Genomic DNA, 27,340 nt, shown 5'->3' on the forward strand with positions numbered 1-27,340 from the left:
AGGAAGCACAAGAGGAATTCTCCGACCCACGACCTCGAGTTAGCTGCGGTTGTCCATGCACTTAAGATATGGTGGCATTATTTATATGGTGTTCATGTAGATGTATTTACATATCATAAAAGCCTGCAATATATCTTAAGCAAAAAGGGTTGAATTTGCGACAGAGGCGATGGCTAAAGTTACTGAAAGATTATGATACTAACATTCTCTACCATCTCGGGAAAGCTAATGTAGTAGCAGATGCCTTATGTCGCTGATATATGGGTAGCTTAGCACATGTAGAGGCTGAGAAAAGACAATTAGCTAGGGAGTAATCAGTTGTCTTATATGGGAGGTCGGTTAGTAGATTCTAACGATGGTGGTGTTGTACTCCAACACACTGCAAAATCATCTCTCATAGCTGAAGTCAAGGAAAGGCAGTACGAGGACCCAGAGTTGGTAGAGTTGAGAGAGCGAATTCTACAGCAGAAGAAGTCGTTGTTAGAGGTTAGGGGAGATAGGGTTCTCAGATACAGTCATCGTCTGTGTGTTCCGGATGTAGCAGGGCTACGAGACAAGATTATGTTAGGGGAACATTATTCGTGGTACTCCATTCATCCTGGGTTGACGAAGATGTATCATGGCATTAAGGATGTGTAATGGTGGAATGATATAAAGAAGAACATTACTAAGTTTGTCGCCCAATGTCCTAGTTGCCAGCAAGTGAAGGTAGAGCCCCAGAAGCCCGGAGGGCTAATGCAGACTATAGAGATCCCGACGTGGAAATGAGAGGTGATAAACATGGACTTCGTCATGGGTTTGCCTCCTTCTCATCGTAAATTAAGTTCTATATAGGTGATAGTTGATAGGCTCACGAAATTATCTCATTTCCTATTGGTTAGATCTACACATACAACCGAAGATTATGCGAAGTTATATATTAAGGAGATAATTCGGCTACACGGAGTACCATTATCTATTAAATCTGACCGTGAGGCCCAGTTTACAGCACACTTTGGATGTCATTTTAGAGAGGTCCAGGGACTTAGGTGAATCTCAGCACAGCTTTCATCCACAGACACATGGACAAGCCAAGCGCACAATTCTAACGCTCGAGGATATGTTACGAGCATGTGTGTTGGATTTTAAAAGAAGCTGGGATGAAACATCTATCTCTTATCGAGTTTGCATATAATAACAGTTACCACTACAGTATCCATATGGCTCTGTACGAGGCTTTGTATGGGTGTAAGTGCAGATCTCTTATAGGGTGCTTTGATGTTGGATAATCTGGGTTACATGGGCCAAACTTGATTCAGCAGGCTGTAGAGAAGGTAAAACTTATCTAGGAGTGACTGTTGACAGGTCAGAGTCGTTACAAGTCATATTCTGACATGCGGCGACTAGACTTAGAGTTTGGGGTTGATGACTGGGTATTCTTAAAGGTGTCGCCTATGAAGGGCGTGATGAATTTTTGGCAAGAAAGGCAAACTTAGCCCAAGGTATATCAGGCCTTATTGGATTATTCGAAGAGTGGGCCGAGTAGCTTATGAGTTAGATTTGCCCTCGGAATTGGAGTTAGTCCATTCGGTTTTTCATGTATCTATGTTATGGAAGTGCATTGGGGATCATAACCGAGTGGTGCCCACTGATGATGTTACACCCCATATTTTCGTACGTTAAAGTGCTTCATAAGCAAACTAATGTAAGACAAAGAATTAGATCATCTTTAAAAGTATATAAAGTAAGTTATTATGTTACCTCAGAGGTTACAAATATTGAAGATCACGGACAACATGTATAAAGAGGGTTGGAAGGTTCATAAGCTAACGGAATTGAAGAAAATTATGGCTCGTCGAAAGTCGACAAGTTGGGAATGTTATAACCCGTACCTTTGGTGTGAGATAGGGTTCTTAACACGACAAAAGGTTATGCTATGAGTTATGTTAGTCTTATGATAGTCGTGTGTTAGGTTTTGAAGTCAAGTGAGTTGTGGAACAAAAGTCGATAAAAGTCATCACAAGTTATGTTCATAAGTTGTACTGATATTTGTTTCAAATGACTGCGATTTTCTCCCAATATACTTAGAGTACGGGGTGTTCCGCCCACAAAATTGAAGATCTATGAGTCTATTTTCTAAATCATTAAACCGTTTGGCAATACGACATCAGAGTAGAGATATATGTGTGTTTCTGCAAGACTACGCAGACTGCTAGGTAACAAGTAGGTGTGTCACCTACTTGCTTAAATGAGAATCCAAAAAGGGCTATTTCGGGTCTGACAAAGAGCCATTTAAGGGCTTATCTCCTGCAATATAACACTCAATTATATACCACAATAACTAAATCTAAATCCCTGCAAACATCCTCCCAAAAATTGCCCACAAACCCTAATTGATTTTCTCTCCTTTTCAAGTTCTAGTTGGAGGTAAAACCTATGGTTTGAAGAATTAAGATAGGAGCTGAGTTATTCAACAAATAAGGTAAGTTTAATTCTCTCTTTCATCCATTTTCTCTGCTGGAGATGTATGGAAAGTCGTTCTATAATTGTAAGAACTTAGGGAACGGTGATCGGAAGCCGCGAGTTCGAGTTATTCACTTGTAGCGGACTGTTTTGTGGACTGATTTATTGTGTGTTTTAATACGGTTTTATGGAGTTTTTGAGGAGGAAGGGTGTGGATAAGCAGCACATTAATTCAGGTCGGTGGGTTGGTTGTTTGTCGTAACATTTTCATGCTATTTGACACTACTACGGTGGTCGTTGTGTATGAAGATATTGAGGTGTGTTGGCTGTTTTGTAGTATTTTGTGGTGTATATAAGGTTGGAAAATAATGAATTTATGTTGTTATTGTTGTGTGTTCTTGTTTTGTTGGTTTTATCTTGAATTTGGAGTAAGTAAGGATTATAGGGGAGATGCTGCCTGTTTTAATACAAAATAAGTTTGTCATTCGTTGTGCGATATTGGAACCTTTCGTAACTTAATGATAGCGTTATTATCATTGTTGTAGATTAAGGTGCGAAGAGGCGAGTTCAACTTGGTGATTGGAAATATTGTGATAAGGTATGTTAAGGCTAAATCTTTCCTTCATTTTGGCATGATCTCGTACCTACATGAGTTTGATAACGAGGCATAAAGAGATGTTCGTATTCCTGAATTTATTCATATTATCCTATTATCATGAGTTACAGTATTCTCCCTTATTGAGACTTTCTATTCAGTTAATTATTGTCTTCTTTCAGTCAAGAGAATAGAGGGTCTATATATATACAATATTACAGTATTTTCACCACCATCGAGCTATAATCGGTAGGCAGGCCCCTATTGGGCAACCTCTGATCAGATGGTAAGTTATATAGCGAGCCTATTGTGGCCGAGAGCCTATGAGTGAGCCCAGAATGGCCGAGATACCTAGCCTAGTATGGCCGATCGCCTTTGAGTGAGCCTATGAAGGCCGAATAGTTACATGTACCGAGCTTTATAGGGTCGGACATTTATTTTACTTACTACATTGAGAGAGTTGAGTCAGTATCAGCAGGTAAGTATATCTCTAGATCATCTTTCACTTTGAGTTACTTTCAATTATTATATTATCAGTTCATTTTCAGCTTTCAATTATTTTATTACCTTACATACTCGGTACATTATTTCGTACTGACGTCCCTTTTCTGGGACGCTGCATTTCATGTGTGCAGGTTCAGATAGACAAACGGGTAGACCTCCTCAGTAGGTGTTGCTCGAGATCAGCTTGATCGGTAAGCTCCACGTCCTTCGGAGTGGTCGGGTCTAGGGTTTTGTGTACATATTGTGTATATATGTTATAGGTAGGTCGGGGTCCTTTTCCGATCACAGTATATCCATCAGTAGAGGCTTCTAGACATATCCTGTCTGTTAGTGCAGTATGTTGGGCTTGTTGGCCTTGTATGTATATTTTGTTGGTTTGTCAGTTGTAGTAGTTATGACGCCCTTGCCGGCCCAGCTTTATATTGATGTTTAGTTAAAGCTAGTTCCCATTCAGTTTTATATTTTGCTTCGCAAGTTGTCTTGGAATATGGCCCCATGGCCAAAGTATGACATTGTATGCTTAGAGTTCCTTCGTCGCAAGTTAGTACGCTAGGTTAAGTGAGGCATCGGGTGCCGGTCTCGCCCCCAGGTTCGGGGCGTGACAATAATGATGTTTTAAGCGGTTGAAAGTAGTAGTGAATCAATATATATAGGGTGAAAGGATGAGGTGAATTTATTTGTACTTTTGTGTTCCTTGTGTGCAAAAATAAAAATATTTTTGGGAGTATAATTAGCGAACCAAGGAAGGGCAGGTCGTAAGGCCCACACCTAAAACTACACGTGCCGATGTAGGAGTGGATTGTGATTATTCCCCTTATTTGGGATGAGATTTATATTACCCTTAATTGGGATGAGATTTTTGATAGCTCTTGATTTAAAGTCAACCCACACGGCATATGTGGGAAGGCGACCTAGCCGATCGGGTGGAGATCGGATGCAATGTTGCGCACATGGTGGTACTACTCTAGGTAACATTTTTCTTTCGTATCACGTGTCAAAACAAATTGTTCGTGGGGAGATGGCCTAGCCGATCGGGCATGATTCGGACTCCGTGCTAAAAATACGGTGCTATATCGGTGCTAATGATCTCGTGTAACACTCCATAAATTTGGACTAGGTGTGGACAGGTTAAATGAGTATTAAGATGGCATCTTGGACATATAATGTCCAATCGAGATGAGTATGGGTGAAAATAGTTGTTTTGGAATCAAGACGAAGAGTGAGGTGTATAAGATTCGATAAAATCAACTAAGTTTATGGAAGGTCTGTCTTCTAGAAGGATTTCGTAAATATCAGTTGGGAATTTGGCAAAATGAAAAACATAAAAGTTGTAGCCCTTTTAAACCTCTTTTCAACAATATAGTGTGGAGCCCGAACGGATTTATGAGCAAAATGTTATGTGCATTTTAATGGAAAATGTGCAGTATGCGCGCCCAGGTGCGTGCCAAAATTGTCTCGTGGCAGTGCTACTACCTGATGCACGTCCAGTTGCACGGGAGCGCACTCGAGGGGTCATTTTAAGAGTCCTACTTCGTCCCCCACGCCCCAAAACACAAAAACTTGCTCTAGAAGGAAAAGCTCTCAAGAACTAACTCCACAAAGGTCCCTCCACCATCCAAGGTAGGTTCTGGTCATGATTATAATTCAATTTCAGTTGATTATAGCATTGGATAAATGATTATAGGCTCTATGTTCATGAGATATGAGTTGATGGTTTTGATAGAAAAGCATGAACAATTATATATTTGAGTTATTGATTGTTGATTATTGGTTAAAGGTGTTGTTTATCTTATGGATAAAGAAGAATGATACTGATTATAAGAAATTTGAGATATTGGAATTTATCCAGGAGCAAGAGAATGGTTTTTTTGGGTGTAGAATACAACTAATGACGTCTATGAGGCTTTACGCCCATAAGGTGTTTGATAGAATGCCTAATTGACCAAAACATGAGTATTACTGCTAATATGGAATCCCTTTGACTTGTATTGATACAAGTTAAAGTTGAAAGGGTTAGCAAACATTTTATCATGCTCAAGAGCAGGAAGTTAAGGTATGTGAGGCTAACTCTTTATGTTTGGGAATGTGAATGATTTTTCCTACACTATGTTTCTTTTACGATGTTACTATTTTCTTCAGAAATATAGTTAAACTTAGTTCCTTGAATAGTTGTAGAACTTCTATTCTATAGCATCATAACTCGTTCATGACTTTCATTTTGAACGTCGTGAGTTCAGTGCATAATCAATATAGACTTGTGTTTGATGCCCATGAGTCTCAGTCTAGATTACTCAGCTTATCATAAACAATTGAAGTTTCAGTTTTCATAATCAGTTCAAGAATACATGTCTCATTCTAGTCCTCTCATTCTAGTCCTATTCAGTATTGCAGTATCATGTAACTCGATATGATTTAGTATTTCAGCATCACATATTGCAGTATGATTCTCAGTTCCTGAATTTAAATCTCTGAATGTTGAACACCTGTATTTGGGCCTGAGGCCGTAGATTATATGCTTTATGCATATTTGGGCCTGAGACCATAGTTTATGCTTTATGCATGTTGGGGCCTGAGGCCGTAGTTGATGCTTTATGCATATTTGGGCTTGAGGCCGTAGTTATGTATACGTATACTTGGGCCTGAGGTCGTAGCTTGTGCACATATATATTGGGCTCGAGGCCATAGTTTATTCAGATAAACAGGTTGTTCATCATTCAGAAGAGGGGGTATTCATATCCTTACTTCCTTTGTTCAACTCAGTTACCAGTTATCATTTCAACTATTAGTTGTCAGTTATCAGTTCAGTTATCAGTTATCAGTTATCATTTCAGTTTAAGTTTCAACAATTGTCATTTCAATTATCAATTATCAATTCCCAGTTATCAGCTCAATATCAGTTTCAACATTTATAGTTCTTTCTTTCAGTTGCTATACATACCAGTGCAATTTAAATCTACTGACGTCTCTTTTGCCCAGGGCCTGCATCTCACGATGCAGGTAATGACTTACAGGTTTATGATTTAGAGCACTAAAATACTCGTACCAGCTATTTGGTGATGCCCAGTTCTTTCGGGGCATTATCATTACCTTACAATCTTCAATATTTTCAGACAACCAGTGTTTCCAGTACTTCATTAGAGGCTTCATAGACTAGAGTAACAAATAGACAAAGTCGCAGGCTTTTCATGTTAAGCAATGTTTGCTACATATATGTTTTGGAATTATATTAGTGTTTCTGCTTTTTGATTTATATCATCCAGACTTTCAGTATATCAGCATGTGCTAGTTTATCTTCTGCATTCAGTACTTTATAATATCACATGTTGATTCAACCAGCCAGTTGGTTCGCCCAATCACATGTAGTCAGGCACCGAGTGCCGTGTTACGTCCAATCCTAGGTTCGGGGCGTGATAAAGCTTAGTATCAGAGCACTAGGTTCAAGAGTCGTAGGGAGTCTATGAAGCCATGTCCAGTGGAGTTTCCTTTATACGTGTGTCGGCCACTCATATAAACGGTTAACTACCAAGACATCAAGATTGTCTCATTTCTTTCAGCTCTAGATCGCGCCATGAAGCTTAGAGCAATAGGTAACCTTCTCTTCCTATCAAATTCCAGATGTATCTAATGCCCAAGCGACGCGTAGGAAAAACCCAAGGTTCTAGAAAGGATGATTGCCCATTGGGGTATAATTATGGAGTACGGGTTGGTAACAAATGATACTTGAATGTATGTTGAAAGTGGGATAAAATGGATAGTAGTACATATAGAGCATAACCTTATGAGAAATTACGAATGTTTTATATCAGGTTACTTCAGTTACCGGTTATACCGTCTTTTAGTTAGTAGTTATTTTGTTATTCAGTATGCCAGTATTCAGTTATTCAGTTACCAGATCTCCAATTTTCGATGTATCCAAATAAAGGTGACTTGTGAGTGTACTGTGATGCCTATGGGTGTTAAAAAAAAGTAAGTAACGATGATTATAGAGAAATATTTGTATGTTTTTGGTCCGAATTAAGACCTAAGACTCGCCGGATGATGCAGGAAGTGATTTATCAGATGATAGTATACTCAAAAGGAAAAATTTGTGTATTGTAGTGTATCTATATGTGTTTACCTACCAGAACATCATTTAATTCTTGGAAATGGAGCCACATATTGGATGATGATAGTTTAGATGTCAGGCCCCATGGTGTAACGGGTTAAGGATTTAACTGCAACGGGCATAGAATTGATCACTATAATTTTGGACAGAAAAGAGCCTAAGGACAAAATACCTACGATTCAGAAACATTTGTTATTACTAAAGATGTATTTTTCGTGCGACTCATGCAAATAACTAAGAAGATGTGATGTACGAAATGAGAACCAATAGCAACCAATACTGAATTTTAGGGAATGATTTTATGCTATTCAGCTTTATTCAAATTAGAATTAGAAAGTACCATGTTAGTAGGTTACTATAAGAAGCAACTACTATTTGTGAGATAAAATATATGATAGTCCCCCCTTAGGTTATGTGACTAAGTATTTACATCGGATGTTTATATTCTGATGTGATTTTGAAAAGTATAGAAACCTTAGGGTTAGATATTCCAATATCGTGTAAGACAAGTGAAATTTTCCTAAGCGTGATCCATGTACATAGTTCAAAAAAAGATAGTATGCGACCATAGAATAGGGTCAGATAGTGAGGTAAGTTAGAAATAACCGTATGGTTCACTTTAGTTATTCAAAGAAGAAGAAGAAATAGTAGTATAGTAAGTAAGTTTTGAGTATATACAATGAATTAGCAATTTCAGCAGAGCTAGTAGGGGTACGATTTGATTTGCTTAGCTAGGTTAATAGTAGTGAGTGGGTAACAGTTAGAAATACTGAACACGTGTTAGAACCCAAAGAGTTTAAGTTAAACTCGAAGTAGAGTGAAAGCGGAAGAAAGGAAAATCAGCAGAGTGCAAAATACAAAAGAATAGCCTTTAAGAGTTATCGAAAAGAGGTTTCCCCAAGATTGACAGAGTGAGCAGAGCTAAATCATTAAGATTGTGTTTGATAGTTGTGAATACATTGGCCTTCCCTTCATATAAGTAATTTAGTTTTTCCTAGTAAGAAAGATTGACCAAAAGCAATTCGAAAAATGAGTGCCATTAACGTAAAGTACAAAGGATTGCAAAAGATAAGGAACGTTGTTTGGATCCCAACATAAGAGAAGGATCTCGAGCACAAGACCTTAACCTTTTGTCTAAGGGGGAGATGTGAAAATCGTCAGTAAGTCCAAGTGGAGATTTGAAACCCGCATGGTTAGCATGGGATATAAAAAAAACTATAATCATGCCCAATTATGTACCACGAGGGTAGTGTGATTGCCCGAGACACTAATCTTTGGAGTATTGGTCAAAGACTTAGGTCACAAAAATGTTGTATATATTTTCAGGAAGTACCTTGAGAAGATAATCAAGTATGGGAAATATAGCTCATGATTGAGGTAGACAAGAGAACTATGATGAAAGAAGTTCATCACTTAGCCAAGCTAGGAGTTCGACTTTCTGACTCCGAAGATGGTGGAGTTATTGTCCAAAATAGAACTTGTTCCTCCTTAGTAACCGAACTAAAGGAGAAAAAGTTTGATGATCCCTAATTGTTGTAGCTGAAAGAGGAGATTCACAAGCATAAGACGATGCCTTTTGAACAAGGGGGAGATGATGGTACTTTGAGGTTCCAAGGCAGACTAGCGTTTCAGACATAGATGGGCACAAAGAGCGGATCATGTTTGAAGCCCAGAAATTCAGGTATTCTATTTACTCAGGTTCCACAAAGATGTATCATGGTCTCAAGTAGATTTATTGGTAGAACAACATGAAAAAGAACATCGCAGACTTTGTGGCCAAGTGTCCGAATTATCAGCAAGTAAAAGCCAAGCAACAGAAAGTCTAGTGTTTTACCATAGAATGCACATATTCTTGAGTGGAGATGATAAATATGAAATTTATAACAAGATTATCTAACTCATTTTCAAAGCATGATTTGATTGGGTAATTGTAGATCGACTTACCAAGTCAGCGCTTCTTGCCAATAAAGACCACAGATTCAGCAGGAGATTATGCCAAGTTGTACATTCAGGAAATCATCTGATTGTATGGGACTCCGTTGTCCATCATTTCGAACCGTGGTGCTCAGTTTATAATGAACTTTTAGAAGTCCTTTCATAAAATATTAGGCATAAGAGTAAACCTCAGCATTGTTTTTCATCCTCAGAAAGATGGCCAGGCAGAGGGCACTATTCAGACAATTATGGACATATCCTTGATTTTAAAGGTAATTGGGATGATCCAATAATACCTCCATTGAGATTGCTTATAATAACACCTACCATTGTAGAATCAAGATGGCACCGTCGAGACTTTGTATGGGCGAAGGTGCAGATCGTCAATTGGTTGGTTCAAAGTTGGTGAAGCAGATTTGTTGGGACCAAATTTTTGTCTATGAGGCTATGGAGAAATCCAAGTTGATTTAAGAGCGTTTGAATACGGCTCAAAGTCGCCCAATGTCCTATTCAAATGTGCGGCATAGAGACCTAAAGTTTCAAGTTGATGATTGGGTGTATTTGAAAGTTTCACCTATGAAAGGTGTTACAATATTTGGGAAGAAAGGAAAGCCCAATCCTAGATATATCGGGCAGTATAAGATCCTATGAAGGGTCGGACAAGTAGCTTATGAGTTAGAGTTGCCACCAGAATTTGCGTGTGTACACCCAGTATCTTACGTGTCATGTTATGACATTCAAGTTTCTAGTACTCAGATACGCATGTCAGTTCAATACTCAGATACTCATGTCAATTCAATACTCAGATATTCATGATAGTCTAGTACTCAGATAGTCATGCCACCTTAGTACTCAGATACTCATGTTTTTCCAGTACTTAATATCCATGCAACCTTAGTAATTAGATATTGATGTCAGTTCAGTACTCAAATATTTGAGCCAGATCAATTCATATATCCATGTTAATTTAGTATTCACGTATCTATGGCAGACTAGTATTAATGTATATATTTCATGTTAAGCACATTATGATGCCCTGTGAAGCTTGTGTTATGCTATGATAGCTGGCGGGTGTTTTGGAGAAATGTTGAAGGTAACTAACCTTTTTATTCAGACCTTATAATATAATCTCCACGTCTTTCAGTATTTAGTCAATATAGTAGTCATTCAGTTCAGTATCTCAGCAGTTCATTAATCATGTGTTCATTCAATTTAGTAAGCAAGTGTTCGTGAAAGTTCATGTTTCCACCAGACCCGTTTAAGGTTCAGAGTTAGCCGAAGTTACAGTCAGGACAATCATTCGAGGACGAATGATCCCAAGGGGGAGATAATGTAACACTCTAAAAATTCGGACTATGTGTGGACATGTTAAACGAGTATTAAAATGGCATCGTGGACATATAAAGTCCTATCGAGATGAGTATGGGTGAAAAGAGTTGTTTTGGAATCAAGACGAAAAGTGAGGTGTATAAGATTCGATAAAATCGACTAAGTTTATAAAAGGTCTGTCTTCTAGAAGGATTTCCTAAATATCAGTTGGGAATTTGGGAAATGTAAAACATAAATTCTATCCCTTTGAAATAGCATTCCAGCAATATATTGTGGAGCCCAAACGGATTTTACTTGACAATGTGCAGTATGCGAGCCCAGATGATCCTGTGCGCTGCCGCACACTTGTGGCAGTACTACTGCCCTGATGCGCGTCTAGGTGCATGGTTGGGACTCCAGGTGCACGGGAGCGCACCCGGTGGGTCATTTTAAAATCCCTACTTCGTTCCCCACACCCTAAAAAACAAAAACTTGCTCTAGAAAGGGAAGCTCTAAGGAACTTAACTCCTTAAAGGTCCCTCCACCATCCAAGGTAAGTTCTATTGTGATTCTAAGTTGATTTCAATTCCCCAATACCTTATTAACAAGGGTAAACCCTCCAAATCATTAGATATTCGATTGGGACATCTTTCTAGAGAAAAGAAACCCTAGAACTCGAATTCAAGAGGATTGAATGTCAAAAGGTAAATCTTCATCCTCTAATTGATTATAGCATTGGATAAATGATTATAGACTCTATGTTCATGAGATATGAGTTGATGGGTTTGATAGAAAAGCATGAACATTTATATATTTGGGTTATTGATTGTTGATTATTGGTTAAGGTTGTTGTTTATCTTGTGGTTGAAGAAGAATGATATTGATATAAGAAACTTGAGATATTAGAATTTATCTAGGAGCAAGAGAATGGGTTGTTGGGTGTAGAAATACCATTAATGAGGTCTATGAGGCTTTACGCCCATAAAGTATTTGATAAAATGCCTAAGTGACCAAAACATGAGTATTATTGCCAATATGGAATCCCTTTGACTTTTATTGATATAGATTAAAGTTGAAAAGGGTTCACAAACATTGTATTACGATCAACAGTAGGAAGTTAAGGTATGTGAGGCTAACTCTCCATGTTTTGGAATGTCAATGATTCTCCCTACACTACGTTTCTTTTACGACGTTATTATTTTCCTTAGAAATATAGTTAAACTTAGTTCCTTGAATACTTGCAGAACTTCTATTCTCTAACTTCATAACTCGTTCATGACTTTCATTTTGAACGTTGTGAACTTAGGGCATAATCAATATAGACTTGTGTTTGATGCCCATGAGTCTTAGTCTAGAATATTCATCTTGTGATAAACAATTGAAGTTTCTGTTTTCATTATCAATTCAAGAATACATGTCTCAGTTGTCACGCCCCAACATCGGGAGGCGCGACTGGCGCTCAATCGAGTGAACCCAACTGAGCAAGCCTTATTAACACTTTCTATCCAACTCAATACGATTAAGGAAACCATGCTTTCATTTATTTAGACAATAGCAAAATCGAACATTCAACATTGTTAGTTCTTTTTTATATCACAAATTTTAAATCATGGCTAAGTTTCCAAGATTTCATACAGTCATAGTTTAGAAGAACTAGAGTATGGAGTTACACCACAGTTCATTAACCCATCCAACACCCATACATAACCCACACAAACGTCTACGGGGCCTCTATGGATACAAAAGATAAATTATGACATCGCCGGCAACAAGGCCCCAGTTATACCTCAAAAGTGGAAGTCTACAACAAAAGATGTACAACATAACTCCTTGAAGGAGAAAGGGGCTCACCAAGACTTTGAGAGGAGGACACTCCGCTACACGTGATCGGTACTGTCCGCTATGGAGCCACCTAAATTCATTTAAAAATTTAGTGCCCCCGGCAAAAGGGACGTTAGTACCATGGAATAGTACTAGTATGTATAACTAAACACCATCTATTTAGAAAGAACTTTCTTACAAGAATAAGGAAATCACAAGTATAACTCAAAAACTTTAGACGATCACCACATTATCAAATAAAAGAATCATACAATTTTCACATCATTTTTACATAGCTTTTAGTTTGGGGCATTTCACACTGTTCATCATTGTTCACATTACCACCGCTATCTTGAGCGGAGTCTGATCTCGACCCGATCGGCTAGGTTGCCTCATTTGAGACATATACTTCAATCACAATCTCATTTTCCCTTTTTCCAAAATTTAATATCAGCACAATACCATCATGTGTGGGGCATGGCGTCCGATCTCGGCCCGATCAGCTAGGCCGCCTTACCAAGGCGTTGTTCCCTTCTCATTACTCATCTCGTTTCAATCTTTGTTTCACATATATCATTTCATAGGCACTTGGGGCCACAACTATCACATCATTTTTGGCACTAGGCCACATTTCACATCATTCTCAATTTCAATGTTAGCTTTGTAATTTAGGATAATAGGTGCACACAAGAGCAATTTAAATTGTAAGCATAGATAAGACTTCACATAGATGGCACAACAAACGAAACTTCACTCTTGATTTATGGTCTAAGCATTTCAATACATGATTCATATTCTTCGCACCCTTTCAAGTTATCAAGAATAGCACATTGATCATATTGAGACACATCTTTCACGTATATAAAGTTGCAACACCAATTCATGTGAAATAACAATCAATATAACAATCCAACTTTAATCTTATCACACTTAAACAAACACCAACAGAGCTCAATTTCTAAAAAGATGGGGTTTTAACCATACATACCTCAATAGAGCTTTCCTTAAATTCTTACAAAGTTCTGGGACTCTTAGCAACTTCAATCTATTTTATTGGAATTACAAATTGAATCAAGAATTACAGACATGATTAAGATTCTTTCTCATTTGAGCATATTATCAAGCACTAAGTGTGCATTGTGATTTTTGGTCCCTTTTGTGAGAGATTTTTATCATCTTACACCCCAATTGCTATCTTTTTAACTCACAACCTCCCCATACTCTATTGCCACTCATGCATGCTAGATTATCAACCCTTATACCCATGAACCCACTTGCTAATCACTTATTTTAATAGAAATTTCGAAATTATAGATTAGGGCACAAGTTCTCACCTCTTAGGGTGTAGACCTAGTAATTTCACTTGACAATCTTCAAGGATTTTGGGCAAGATTTGAGTGGGGACTTGATGAAGATCACTCCCCCTCTCTCTCTAGAACTTCCTCTCTCACTCTGTTTGTAGTAAAATAACATAAAATGGGTCGGATGGTGTGTTTTTAATAGGATGGGGTAGGGTTTTAAAAGTTAGAAAATAGGAGCCCCGACACAATCTGCGATCGCATAATTGACATGTGGCACGCAAAATGGACCACAAAAATAGCTTCAAAAACCTGAGCAAACTTTCCGAGTATGCGACATGAATGCGGTCTACATACCTGTTCTGCGGTGCATTATGCCCCTCGCAAAATTCCAAGGGGATTGTGCGATGACTATGCGGCCTGCATATTGATTATGCGATCGCATAGTTGGCCGCATAGTTGACCTCAAAATTACCATAAAAGTGTCTGGCACTGCGGCAACTATGCGGTCCGCATAGCTATTATGTGGCCGCATAATGGACCGCATAAATGCACTTTTCTGGAAAACATTATTCCTTAACTTTTAATGCATAGATCAGTCCAAAGGGTCTGAACCGCGGCGAGCTTGCTCGCCGCGAAGAATTTTACAAATTTCTAACATGTATTCCTAACTTGGAACTACGAGCTCTCGGGTTTTGAGTAGAAATTTTCACGGGGCCTTACATCAGTCTAGTCCTATTCAGTATTCCAGTATCATTTAACTCAATATGATTCAGTATTTCAGCATCATATATTGCAGTATGATTCTCTGTTCCTGAATTTAAATCCCTGAATGTTGAACACCTGTATTTGGGTTTGAGGCTATAGTTTATATTCTTTATGCATATTTTTGCCTGAGGCCATAGTTTATGCTTTATGCATGTTTAGGCCTGAGGCCATAGTTTATGCTTTATGCATGTTTGGGCCTGAGGCCATAGTTGATGCTTTATGTGTATTTGGGCCTGAAACTATAGTTATGTATACATATACTTGGGCCTGAGGCTGTAGCTTGTGCACATATATATTGGGCCCGAAGCCGTAGTTTATTTAGATAAACATATTATTCATCATTCAGAAGAGGGAGTATTCATATCCTTACTTCCTTTGTTCAGTTCAGTTATCAGTTATCATTTCGGTTATCAGTTATCTTTTCAGTTTTAGTTTTCAGTTACAACAGTTATCATTTCAGTTTCAATTATCAATTCTCATTTATCAGCTCAGTATTAGTTTCAGCATTTATAGTTCTTTCTATCAGTTGCTTTACATACCAATGCAATTCTAATGTACTAACGTCCCTTTTGCCCGGGGCCTGCATCTGATGATGGAGGTAATGACTTACAAGTTGACGATTCAGTGCACTAAGATTCTCGTACCAGCTATTTAGTGATCCCTAGCTCTTTCGGGGCATTATAATTACCTTACAGTCCTCAATATTTTCAAACAGTCAGTGTTTTCAGTACTTCATTAGAGGCTTCATAGACTAGAGTAACAGTTAGATAGAGTCAAATGCTTTTCATGTTAAGCATAGTTTGCTACAGATATGTTTCAGAATTATATTAGTGTTCCACTTTTTGATTTATATCATTCAGACTTTCAATATATTAGCATGTGCTAGTTTATCTTCTGCATTCAGTATGTTATAATATCACATGTTGATTCAGTCGGCCAGTTGGTTTGCCCGGTCACATATAGTCAGGCACCGGGTGTCGTGTTATGTCCAAGCCTAGGTTCGGCGTGACATCTCCCAACCAAAAATATATATTATTTTAGTATTTTGAAAATTGTTATGGTTTAACTGGGCCTTTGGATATCATTGATTGTTACTTGTTGTTTCCATGGTTTTCACTTTTTTTTACTAGCATTCTATTTTGGAAGAGGACATTTAGCTTTACATACTAGTAATATTCCATATGTACTAACGTACCTTTTGCCGGGGCTGTTGCATCTTCAATGGATGCAGGTGGTTCATCAGCGGTCAACTTTTTTCATCGTTAGTAGTTACTCCCTATCCAGCAGGTTTTGGTGAGCCCTACTCTATCCTAGGCCCGATGCCACTTGATGTTGTACTTTGTGTTTTGAGGTATAGCCTAGGCCTGGTTGTCGGCACTTCCATACTACTCATATGTTGTACTTAGAGGCTCCGTAGACAGGTTGTAGGTGGTGTTTGATGTTGGGAACTGAACCAGAAGTGTTGGTATTTGGCAAACATATTCTTCATCATATCTGTAAATTTGTAATATTTTGGAAATCGTAAATGAATCTCTTTTAAATAATGGGAAAAGAATGTGGAACACTTGACCCTTTTCATGTCTATCACTTGTACCGGTTTTTATATCGTTAATGGGCAAGGTTGAGTAGAAGGAATCTTTCAAGCTTGCTTAACCGGGGTATCTCGGTTGAGTGCCGGTCACGCTCCCCAAGGTCGAGGCGCGACAGAATGCTGCAAAAGCAACTCAGACTTTGCATTTGTGAAGTCATCCCATGTTGCAAAAGTAACAAAGTGGTCGCAAAAGCGACCAACCCAGAAACAGATCCATATTCACAATTTTGATCAAGGCATCTCATTTGCTATGCCTGAGACCCCCTGCCAATTTCGCAATTGCGAGGTGGATCTCGCATTTGTGATAATTCCAGCACCAGCACACCAGCAACCTAAAACTCAAATCCAAATGATTTGAAACACGTCCGAAACTCACTCTAGCCCCTAGGGCTCCACACCAAATATCGACACAAGTTTTAAAATATCAGACAAACTCGTTCACCAACTCAAAACACCAAATAACATCCAGAACCACGAATCAAATGCCAAAACACATAGAATTCACAATAAAACTCAAGAATCGCTAAAATCACAACCAATCGTCTGATTCCTACCAAACCAACTCGGTATGACACCAAACATTGTACACAAGTTTCAAATGACATAACTGACCTATTTTCATGTCCCAAAATCAAAATCTTAACCGGATAGCCGTAAAGTCAACCTATGGTCAAACGTAAAAAATTTCTAAACTTCCAAATTGCCAACTTTGGACAAAAAGAGCCAATTCAACTTATGAACCTCCGAATTCAATTTCGAGCATGCGTCAAGTCCCAAATCACCATACAAACCTATTGGAACCATCAAAATACCATTCCAGAGTCAGTTTTACAAAAGTGAAACCTCGGTCAACATTTCTAACTTAAGATTCCAAACTTAGAACCAATAGCTCCAAATCAATCCAAAACCTCCCCAAGACGAAACCAATCATCCCCTCAAGTCATAAAATCACAAATACACATACGGGAAGCTTAAAAAGGTAAAACAAGGCTCTAATATACAAAATGACTGATCGGTTCGTTATAGTTGTAGATTTTGATTTTTGGGTTGGGAAATTGTTCTGTGAAATTTGTAAGAAATAATATAAAGGGAATGAGTTTTCAATATCTCCAGAAGATAACTGAAGTTTCTATATTGGTTTTGATAGTAATATGGGTATGGATTCCGTTAATAGGCTACGCATGGAGGAGATGGAAGCATTGTGAATAAAGCCATTTTGAAGATATGGATGAGAATGGTTGATTTTGCAGCTGAAGGTATGGAGAAAATAAGATGATGAGATGGTGTTTGTCTAAAGACTTTAGGGGAAACCAATGTAATTTGATATATTGGTAGTAGCATCTGTCTGTCAATATTTTATACCAATGGAGCATTTATGTTCTTATTCCAATAAACCCAACCCAAATTATTTACCTAGTCAACCCATCCATATATCAAAGTATACCTATTAATGATCAGCAATATTTATGGGTTCTTCTTTTGCTTTGTATTTTTTAATTAAACTTTTCAGGTGCCAGATGCAATGTTGGACCTTATCAAAAAAATTGTCTTGTTCCATTAAAAGTTAAGTTGGTTCTTGTAACGACTCGATCGGTTATTTTGTGTATTTATGGATCGTTTCTCCCTTTGATGCTTCACACATGTGTATTTGTGGTTTTATGACTTGCGGGGTTGGTTAATTTTGTTCCGAGAAGGTTTCAGGTTGATTTAGACCCTTCAGTTCTTGGTTTAGAAGCCTAAGTTAGAAATATTGACCAAAGTTTTACTTTTGTAAAACGACCCCGAAATGGTATTCTGATGGATCCGATAGGTTTGTATCATGATTTTACACTTTGGCGTACGCCCGAAATCGAATTCGGAGGTCCGTAGGTTGATTTATGTTATTTTGCTGAAAGTTAGCAATTTGAGGTTTAGAAGATTTTCCCAAGTTTTACCATAGGTTGACATTTGGCTATCAGGTTCGGAATTTGGTTTTGGGACTTAGAATAAGTCCATTATACTATTTAGAATATGTTTGTAAAATTTGGTGTCAATTTTAGTTTATTTAATAGGACTCGAACGCTTGGTTGCAATTCTAGAGGTTCTTAAACTTTTCTTTCAAATTCATGCGTTTTGATGTCCTATTCGTAGTTCTAGATGTTATTTTTGTGTTTTTATCTTGCGAGCGAGTTCGTATTATATTTTTAGACTTGTGTGGTTATTTGGTCTAGAACCCCGAGGTCTCGGATGAGTTTAAGATGTATTTCGGAAAGGATTGGACTGAAAACAGGTTGTTGGTATGCTGGTGTTTCTGATGTGGCAACTGCGAGCACCAACATTGCAATTGTGAAGTGAGCAGGTGAAATGTAAGGTATCGCAATTGCAATGCTTTTCTCATAATTGCGGACATAGGCATATTTGGAGAGGATCGCAATTGCAATATAATTTGTCGCATTTGCGATGGGAACAGGGTTTGAAATTGCAAAACCCATGTTGCATTTGCGAAGTTGCCTTAGGCTGTCAGTAGCCGCAATTGTGAATCCTGTGTCGCAATTGCGACATCTGCAACTGAATATAAGGACAAAACTGTCGGGACTAGGTCTCATTTTTGTATTTTAGAACCCTAGACTTGGTAGGAGGAAATTTGAAGAGGGGATGTTCATATGCAAACGTTGGTTAAGTGATTCTAACACATTTCCAATTATAATTCATGATTATATCTTAGATTTAACATCAAAATTATGAGAATCAAAGAGGAAAATTGGGGATTTTTGTCAAAGTTTTGAAATATGAAGATTTGAGTTTTGAGAGTCGATTTGGACTCAGATTTCAAAACAAAACATATATATAGACTCATGGGGTTATGGGTAGTCGAAATCTACCCTTGTGTCACGCCCCGAAACTGGGAGCCGATTTCAACACCTGGTGCCTCACTTAACCAAGCGTACCAACTTGCGACGGAAGGACTCTGAACATACAATGTCATACTTTGGCGAAAACTAGATTTCACTAAACATCAATACAAAGATGGGCCAACAAAGCCGTCATAACTACTATAGCTGACAAACCAACAAAATATACATACAAGGCCTGCAAGCCCACCATACTAGACTACCTGACAAGATATGTCTACAAGCCTCTACTGATGGATGTACTGTAATCGGAATAGATCCCCGACCTACCCATAACATATATACACAATATGTACACAAAACCCTAGACCCGACAACTCTGAAGGACATGGAGCTTGCCGATCAAGCTGAACTCGAGCAACACCTAATGAAGAGGTCTACCGGTCTGTATATCTAAACCTGCACGCATGAATGCAGCATCGCCAGAAAAGGGACATCAGTATGAAATAATGTATAACTCCACCATCGTCAGTATCTACTAATCAAACCCCCGAACAAGCCAATTGATGAAGCTCTCTAGATAGTTCTCTTTTCTCATCCTCTACATGTGCTAGCCTACCCATATATCAGTGACTTAACACATCAGCTACAACATTAGCTTTCCCTGGATGGTAGAGAATGTCAACATCAAAATCTTTCAATAACTCTAGCCATCGCCTCTATCGCAAATTCGACTCCTTTTGCTTGAAGATACATTGGAGGCTTTTATGATCTATAAACATATCAACATGAACACCATATAAATAATTCCACCATATCTTAAGTGCATGGACAACTGCATCGAACTCAAGGTCGTAGGTCGGATAATTCTTCTCATGCTTCCTCAACTGCCTTGAAGCGTACGCAATTACCTTTCCATATTGCATCAGGACACGTCCTAAGCCAACACCTAGGCCATAATAATACACGGCATAATCCTCCGGACCCTCTGAAGTGTTAGAACTGGCGCTGAGGTCAACTTGTTCTTAAGCTCTTGGAAAATCCGCTCGTGAGCCTCTATCCATTGAAACTTAGTTGCTTTCAAAGTCAGCTTCGTGAATGGTGCCGAAAGGGAAGAAAAACCCTTCATCGAATTCATGCTAAACCTAGAAAGCTACGAACCTCTGTCAGAGTGGTAGGTCTAGGTCAGGATTCACGGCCTCAATCTTTTGAGAGTCTACCTTTATACCTTCATCGGATATAATATGCCCCAAGAATGCTATAGACTTCAACCAAAACTCACATTTAGAAAACTTAGCATACAACTTACGATCACGGAGGGTTTGGAGTACCGGTCGCAGGTGGTCTGCATGCTCCTCCTCTGAACATGAATAAACCAGAATATCATCAATAAATACTATCACGAATAGATCTAAAAATGGCCGGAATACACTATTCAACAAGTCCATAAATACAGCGGGTGCATTTGTCAACCCGAAGGACATGACAAGGAACTCGAAGTGGACATATAGGGTCCTGAAGGCTGTCTTCTGAATATCTTTCTCCCGAACTCTGACTTGGTGGTACCCCGACCTTAAATCTATCTTTGAAAAGAATCTAGCCCTCTGCAACTGATCAAACAAGTCATCGATCCTTGGAAGAGGATACTTTTTTTTAATAGTTACCTTGTTCAGCTTCCTATAATCGATACACATCCTCAGCAACCCGTCTTTCTTCCGCATAAACAGTACTGGTGCACCCGAAGGTGACGTATTGGGCCTGATGAAACCGTTCTCCAGCAAATCTTTTAACAGCTCCTTCATTTCCTTCAATTCGCCAGGAACCATTCTATACGGAGGGATGGATATTGGTTGAGTTCCCGGAAGCAAATAGATGCTAAAATCAATCTCTCGCTCTTGAGGAAAACCTGGAAGTTCATCTGGAAACACATTTGTGTACTCTTTGACCACTGGAATAGACTAAAGTGTAGGTATGTCAGCATCTGCTTCTCTAACTCGCACAATATGATAAATGCACCCTTTGCGATAATTTTCCTCGCCTTCAGATAGGAAATAAACCTACCTCTAGGTGTCGCTGTATTACCTACCCATTCAAGGACTGGCTCACCCGAAAAATGAAATTTGGCTTCCTTTGCTCGGCAATCAACTATGGCATAGCAAGCTGCCAACTAGTCCATGCCCATGATAGCATCAAAATCCATCATCTCTAGCTCAACTAGGTCGGCTGAGGTCTGACGACTACAAACTATCGCCGTACAACCTTGGTAAACCCGTCTAGCAATAATCGGTTCTTCGACCGGTGTAGATACCGCAAAAGGATCACTTAGTATTTGAAGCACTATACCTAACTTCCCCGCTTCAAATGGGGTAATAGACGATTAAGTAGATCCTGGGTCTATCAAGGCATAAGCATCGTGAGAGAAAATGGTCAATATACCTATCACAACGTTTGGTGAAGACTTTTGGTCATGTCGACCCGCTACAGCACAGATATGGTTCTGGTTACCACCTGAACTGGAACCTCTACCCCTGTCTCGACCTCTACCAGCTAAAGATTGAGACTCGCGCCCTGAAGGATGCACAGACATAGATGATCCTATTGTTGAACTTGCTGGTTGTGCCATAACCCAAGAATCTCTATTTGGGAAATCTCGCATCATATGCCCCGGACGCATACATGTACAACAAGCATCAAAACCTGCTCGGCATTGGCCTAAGTGTCCTCTACCACAGATGTCACACCGCAGCGGAAATGACCATGTCTATCCTGAACCTCGCTATCGGTGCAAACCTAATGCCCGTGAGCTCTCTCCTGGTCCTAACTGAGTATAGCGGTCATACCTGTAACCTTGTAACTGAAGTGGAGGAGGGCTAGGTGGCCGTCCGAAATACAGGGGCTATACTACCCTGAGAGTGCTCTTGAGACCTGGCAAATCTCATCCTCTAACCCTGTGCTTGCTCAGTCCTCTATGGACCCTGCTGCCGACCCCTACCCCTTTCTTTATTTTGGGCGAATGCCTAAATCCGGGAGATATCCATACTATCCTGCAATGCAGTGGTGGCACATGCCTTGGTCAACTTTGGGGCCAACCCTGTAATAAACCTCTGGATCCTTTCCCGCATAATAGCAACTATTGATGGTTCATATCTAGCCAATGAGTCAAAATGGAGACTATACTCTCGAAAACTCATATTGCCCTTCTTGAGGGCTAGAAACTAATCGACTCGAGTCTGTCAGATCTCCCGCGGTAAGTAGTGGTCAAGGAAGGCATCTAAAAAAATTCTCCCAAAAATAGCTAGAGGCGCATCACGTCCCCTGGACCTCTCCTATCCCTCGTACCAAAGGATGGCTATATCTCGGAGTCGAAAAGTTGCTAGCTCAATTGCCTCTTTCTCTGTGGCATGCATAACTTGAAAGATCCTGTGAAGAAAATCTATGAAATCATTCAGGTCCTCCCTCTGATCTGTCTCTGTGAACTGTGGGGGACTCAAAGCAATAAACTCTCGGACCCTTGAACTCCCAGACCCCATTGAAGATCCTGCACTAGTTGATGCCCTAGCTTGTTGCTGGGTAGCTACCAACTGTGTCAACAAATGCACCGGACTCCTCGAGTCCTGATCTGATAAAAGTGGAGGGGGAACTAGATGTGCGGTACCCCTAGGAACCTCCTCAGGTGGTGGAGGAGCCGGTAATGGCTGAGTAGGGGTCTCGCTTTGGGCCTCAGACTTGGCCCCATCTACTAGGGGTACCCTGTTGGTCCCCTCACCTGCTGTTGTATCTCTCGTCTGGCTTGCCGTAGTCTTCCTATTCACCGTCGTCGGTGTATGAAAACACCAACACGTAAGTTTAACTCAAATTTCCTATAACTAAGTTCTACAGCACAATTTAGATTTGAAAGAAGGGTAACCAACTCCTAAATGCCCTGTAGTTCCCTGCTTATATAATGTGGTGCACAACACATCTATATAAAAGACCCTACTAGACACGGTTTGTAGACTCCCTAGGATAGAACTGCTCTGATATCAAGTTTGTCACGCCCCGAACCTGGTGGGCGAGACTGGAACCCGGTGCCTCACTTAACCTAGCGTACCAACTTGCGACTGAAGGACTCTTAACATACAATTTCGTACTTTGGCCACGGGGCCACATTGCAAGAAAATTTTCAAAGCAAAATATAAAGCAGAATGGAAACTAGCTTTGACTAAACATCAATATAAAGGTGGGTCGGCAAGGCTATCATAACTACTACAGCTGACAAACCAACAAAATATACATACAAGGCCTACAAGCCCAACATACTGCACTAACTGCTAAGATATGTCTACAAGCCTCTACTGATGGATGTGCTGTGATCAGAATATGGGCCGACCTACCCATAACATATATACACAATATGTACACAAAACCCTAAACCCGACCACTCCGAAGGACATCGATCTTACTGATCAAGCTGAACTCGGGCAACACCTACTGAGGAGGTCTACCCTTCTATCTATCTAAACCTACACGCATGGAATGCAGCGTCCCCAGAAAGGGGACATTAGTACGAAATAATGTACCGAGTATGTAAGGCAATAAAATAATTTAAAGCTGAAATTAAACTGATAATATAATAACTGAAAGTAATTGAGAGTCAAAGATGATCTGGAGATATACTTACCTGCTCATAGTGAGTCAACTCTCTCAATATAGTGAGCAAAATAAATGTCCGACCCTATAAGGCTCGGTACGTGTAACTGCTCGTCCGTAGTCGGCTCGCTCATAAGCGCTCGGCCATACTAGGCTAGGTATCTCGGCCATTCTAGGCTCTCTCTTAGGAGCTCGGCCACAGTACGCTTGCTATATAACTTACCATCTGATCAGAGGTTGCCCAATAGGGGCTTTGTCACGCCCTAAACCTGGGGAGGCGTGGTTGGCACCCGATGTCGTACTGGCCCGAGTGAACCACTCTGTAACTTTTTTTTGTAACTATCATGGGCCAACACGGCCACAACTCGTAATGTATAAATATAAGTGGGAAAACATTGTATCAATGAACCATCGTTCTTAAAACATGAATAGATATGGGTCGTCAAGCCTCTGTCTAAGATTATTCGACATCAAATGGGACAGGGTACCGGCCTACCTATAAGTCTATAGCAAAACTCTGACACGATGACTTATAGACTCGGTTGCACTCCGAATAAGGTGGAGTCTCACCGATCCTTCGCTGAATGCCAACCTCGTCTACTATGAGGGCTCGTCAAACTGATTATATGTATCTGTAGGCATGAATGTGGCGTCCCCAACAAAAGGACGTTAGTACGAATAATGTACCGAGTATGTAAGGCGGAATAGAAACATAACAATAAGTCAACATTAATTGAAGACATATAAGAATCAACCTGAATATCTGATGTGCCACCATATATGCATACTTATTGTACTTATATGTCCACTTTGTCACCTTGAAATGTGAATTAAGAGTCACTTTAGCCAAGACTCCTTGGGCTGCCACATTTGGGGTTCAAGAGCTTATCCAAAATATCTTAATTACTTAATTAATCTCCCACTAAAAATCCATAATTATCCAATTATTCACATAATGATGAATTATCTCCAATTACTTAAAATATTACTCACTTTTAACATACTTTATACACCTTACTATCATGGTCATGTGGTACCATATTAAATCAATACATACACTATTATTTCATTAAAACATCCACGTAAAAATGCATGTATTTTCTCAATTTATGCTTTTCCTAATCTCATATAAACAGTACAAATTTTTCGTACGCTTAATTCTTAAAATGGTAAAAAGATAACCTTCTTTTCTTGTGAAAGAAAATAATTTCTATCTTTACAATAAAGAAAATCTCATAAACCTTCTCATAATATGTGTATAATTTAAACCATATTCGGAAGTAGTAATACTATAAAATCATATTTACAAACTTTTTACAAAAATGTTCCACTCAAAATACCATATCAAATGTATATAACGGTATCAAGGTTGTTAAACTTACGGGGTCTTACAATAATATAGTCACAAATCCCCCATAATCTCATGAATGGTCTTAATCCCTTCAAGCTCATATGGATTACTACGACTCATTCTAATATTAAAGTATCGGATGTAACAGGCCTGCCCACCGATTATAGCTCGAGGGTGGTGAAAATACTGTAATATTGTATATATATAGACTCTCTACTCTCTTGACTGAAAGAAAATAATACTTAACTGAATAGAAAGTTCAAATAAGGGGGAATACTGTAACTTACGAGACTAGGATAATATGAGTAAATTCAGGAATACGAACATCTCTTTATGCCTCGTTATCAAACTCATGTAGGTACGAGATCATGCCAAAATGAAGGAAAAGTTTAGCCTTAACATACCTTATCACAATCTTTCCAATCAACAAGTTGAACTCGCCTCTTCTCACCTTAATCTATAACAACGATAATAAAATTGTCATTATGTTACGAAAGGTACCACTATCGCACAATGAATGACAAACTTATTTTGTATTAAAACGGGCAGCATCTCCCCTATAATCCTTACTTCCTCAAAATTCAAGATAACACCAACAACACAAGAACACACAACAATAAAAACATAAATGCATTATTTTCCAACCTTATATACACCACAAAATACTACGAAACATCCCAACACACCGCAATATCTTCATACACAACGGCCACCGTAGTAGTGTCAAACGGCCCGAACATATTACAATGAATGACCAGCCCACCACACTGCAATTATGAGGTGTTTCTACACACCATTCCTCCTCCAAAACTCCATAAAATAATAGTAAAACACGCAATACAACAGCAACACAAAACAGTCCGCGACAAGTGAGTAACATGAACTCACGGCTTCTAATCACCGCCCCGTGAATTCTTACAATTATAGAACAACTTTTCATACATATCTAGGTAAAAGAATAGATGAAAGAGAGCAGTAAACTTACCTTATTTGTTGAATAACTTAGCTCCTATCTTGGTTCTTCAAACTCTAGGTTTTACTCCATCTAGAACTTGAAAAGGAGAGAAAATCAATTAGGGTTTGTGGGCAATTTTTGGGGGGATGTTTGAAGAGGTTTAGGTCTGGTTAGTTGTGTTATCTAATGAGTGTTATATTTCAGGGGATAAGCCCTTAAATGGGCTCTTTTGCCAACCCGAAATATCCCCTTTTTGGACTCTCATTTAAGCAAGTAGGTGACACACCTACTTGTCACTTAGCAGTCTGCGCAGTCTCGCAAAAACTCATAAATCTCTCTACTCCGGTGTCGTATTGACAAACGGTTTAATGTGATAGAAAATAGACTCATATACTTCAATTTTATGGGTGGAAAACCCTGTAACTCTAAGTATATTGGGAGAAAATCGCCGTTGCATTTGACCCAAATTTCAGTAAAACATATGAACGTAACTTGTGATGACTTTCATCCACTTTAGTTCCACAACTCGCCTGACTTCAAAACCTAACACAAGACTATAATATGAATAATATAACTCATAACATAACCTTTTTATCATGTTAAGAACCATGTTCTCATCCCAAAGGTACGGGTTATAACAATCCCAACTTGTCGACTTTTGACGAAACATTATTTTCTTCAATTCCTTGGCTTCTGAACCTTCCAACCCTCTTTGTACTTGTTGTTCATGATCTTCAATATTTGTAACCTCTGAGGTAAAATAACTTACTTTATATACTTACAATGATGATCCCATTGTTGGTCTTACATTAGTTTGATTACGACGTACTTTTACGTACGAAAATATGGGGTATAACACCTAGGATCCGAGTTTTGATCGGGCGGGCTCAGTGTTTGATTTTTGGGGAATTTTATAAAGATCAAAACATGATCTATTGTAATTTTTTTCCCTTGCATTGTTGGATGATATTAAATCATTTTTTGTTAGATTTGAGCTGGGTGGAAGCAAATTTTAGTGGAAAAGCTATTTTCAAGGGTCGATTTGGCCTAGTTGAGGTAAATATCTTACCTAACTTTATGTGGGGGAACTACGCCTTAGGATTATATTGTTTGTGTTAATTGTACTATGTAAAAACGTGTACATATGGTGATGAGTGTGTACGCGGTCTATATGTGGTATTTTGACTGGTATAGAATTTTAGACTTC

This window comes from Nicotiana attenuata, unplaced genomic scaffold (genome assembly GCF_001879085.1).
Source record: "Nicotiana attenuata strain UT unplaced genomic scaffold, NIATTr2, whole genome shotgun sequence".
Lineage (NCBI taxonomy): Eukaryota > Viridiplantae > Streptophyta > Magnoliopsida > Solanales > Solanaceae > Nicotiana > Nicotiana attenuata.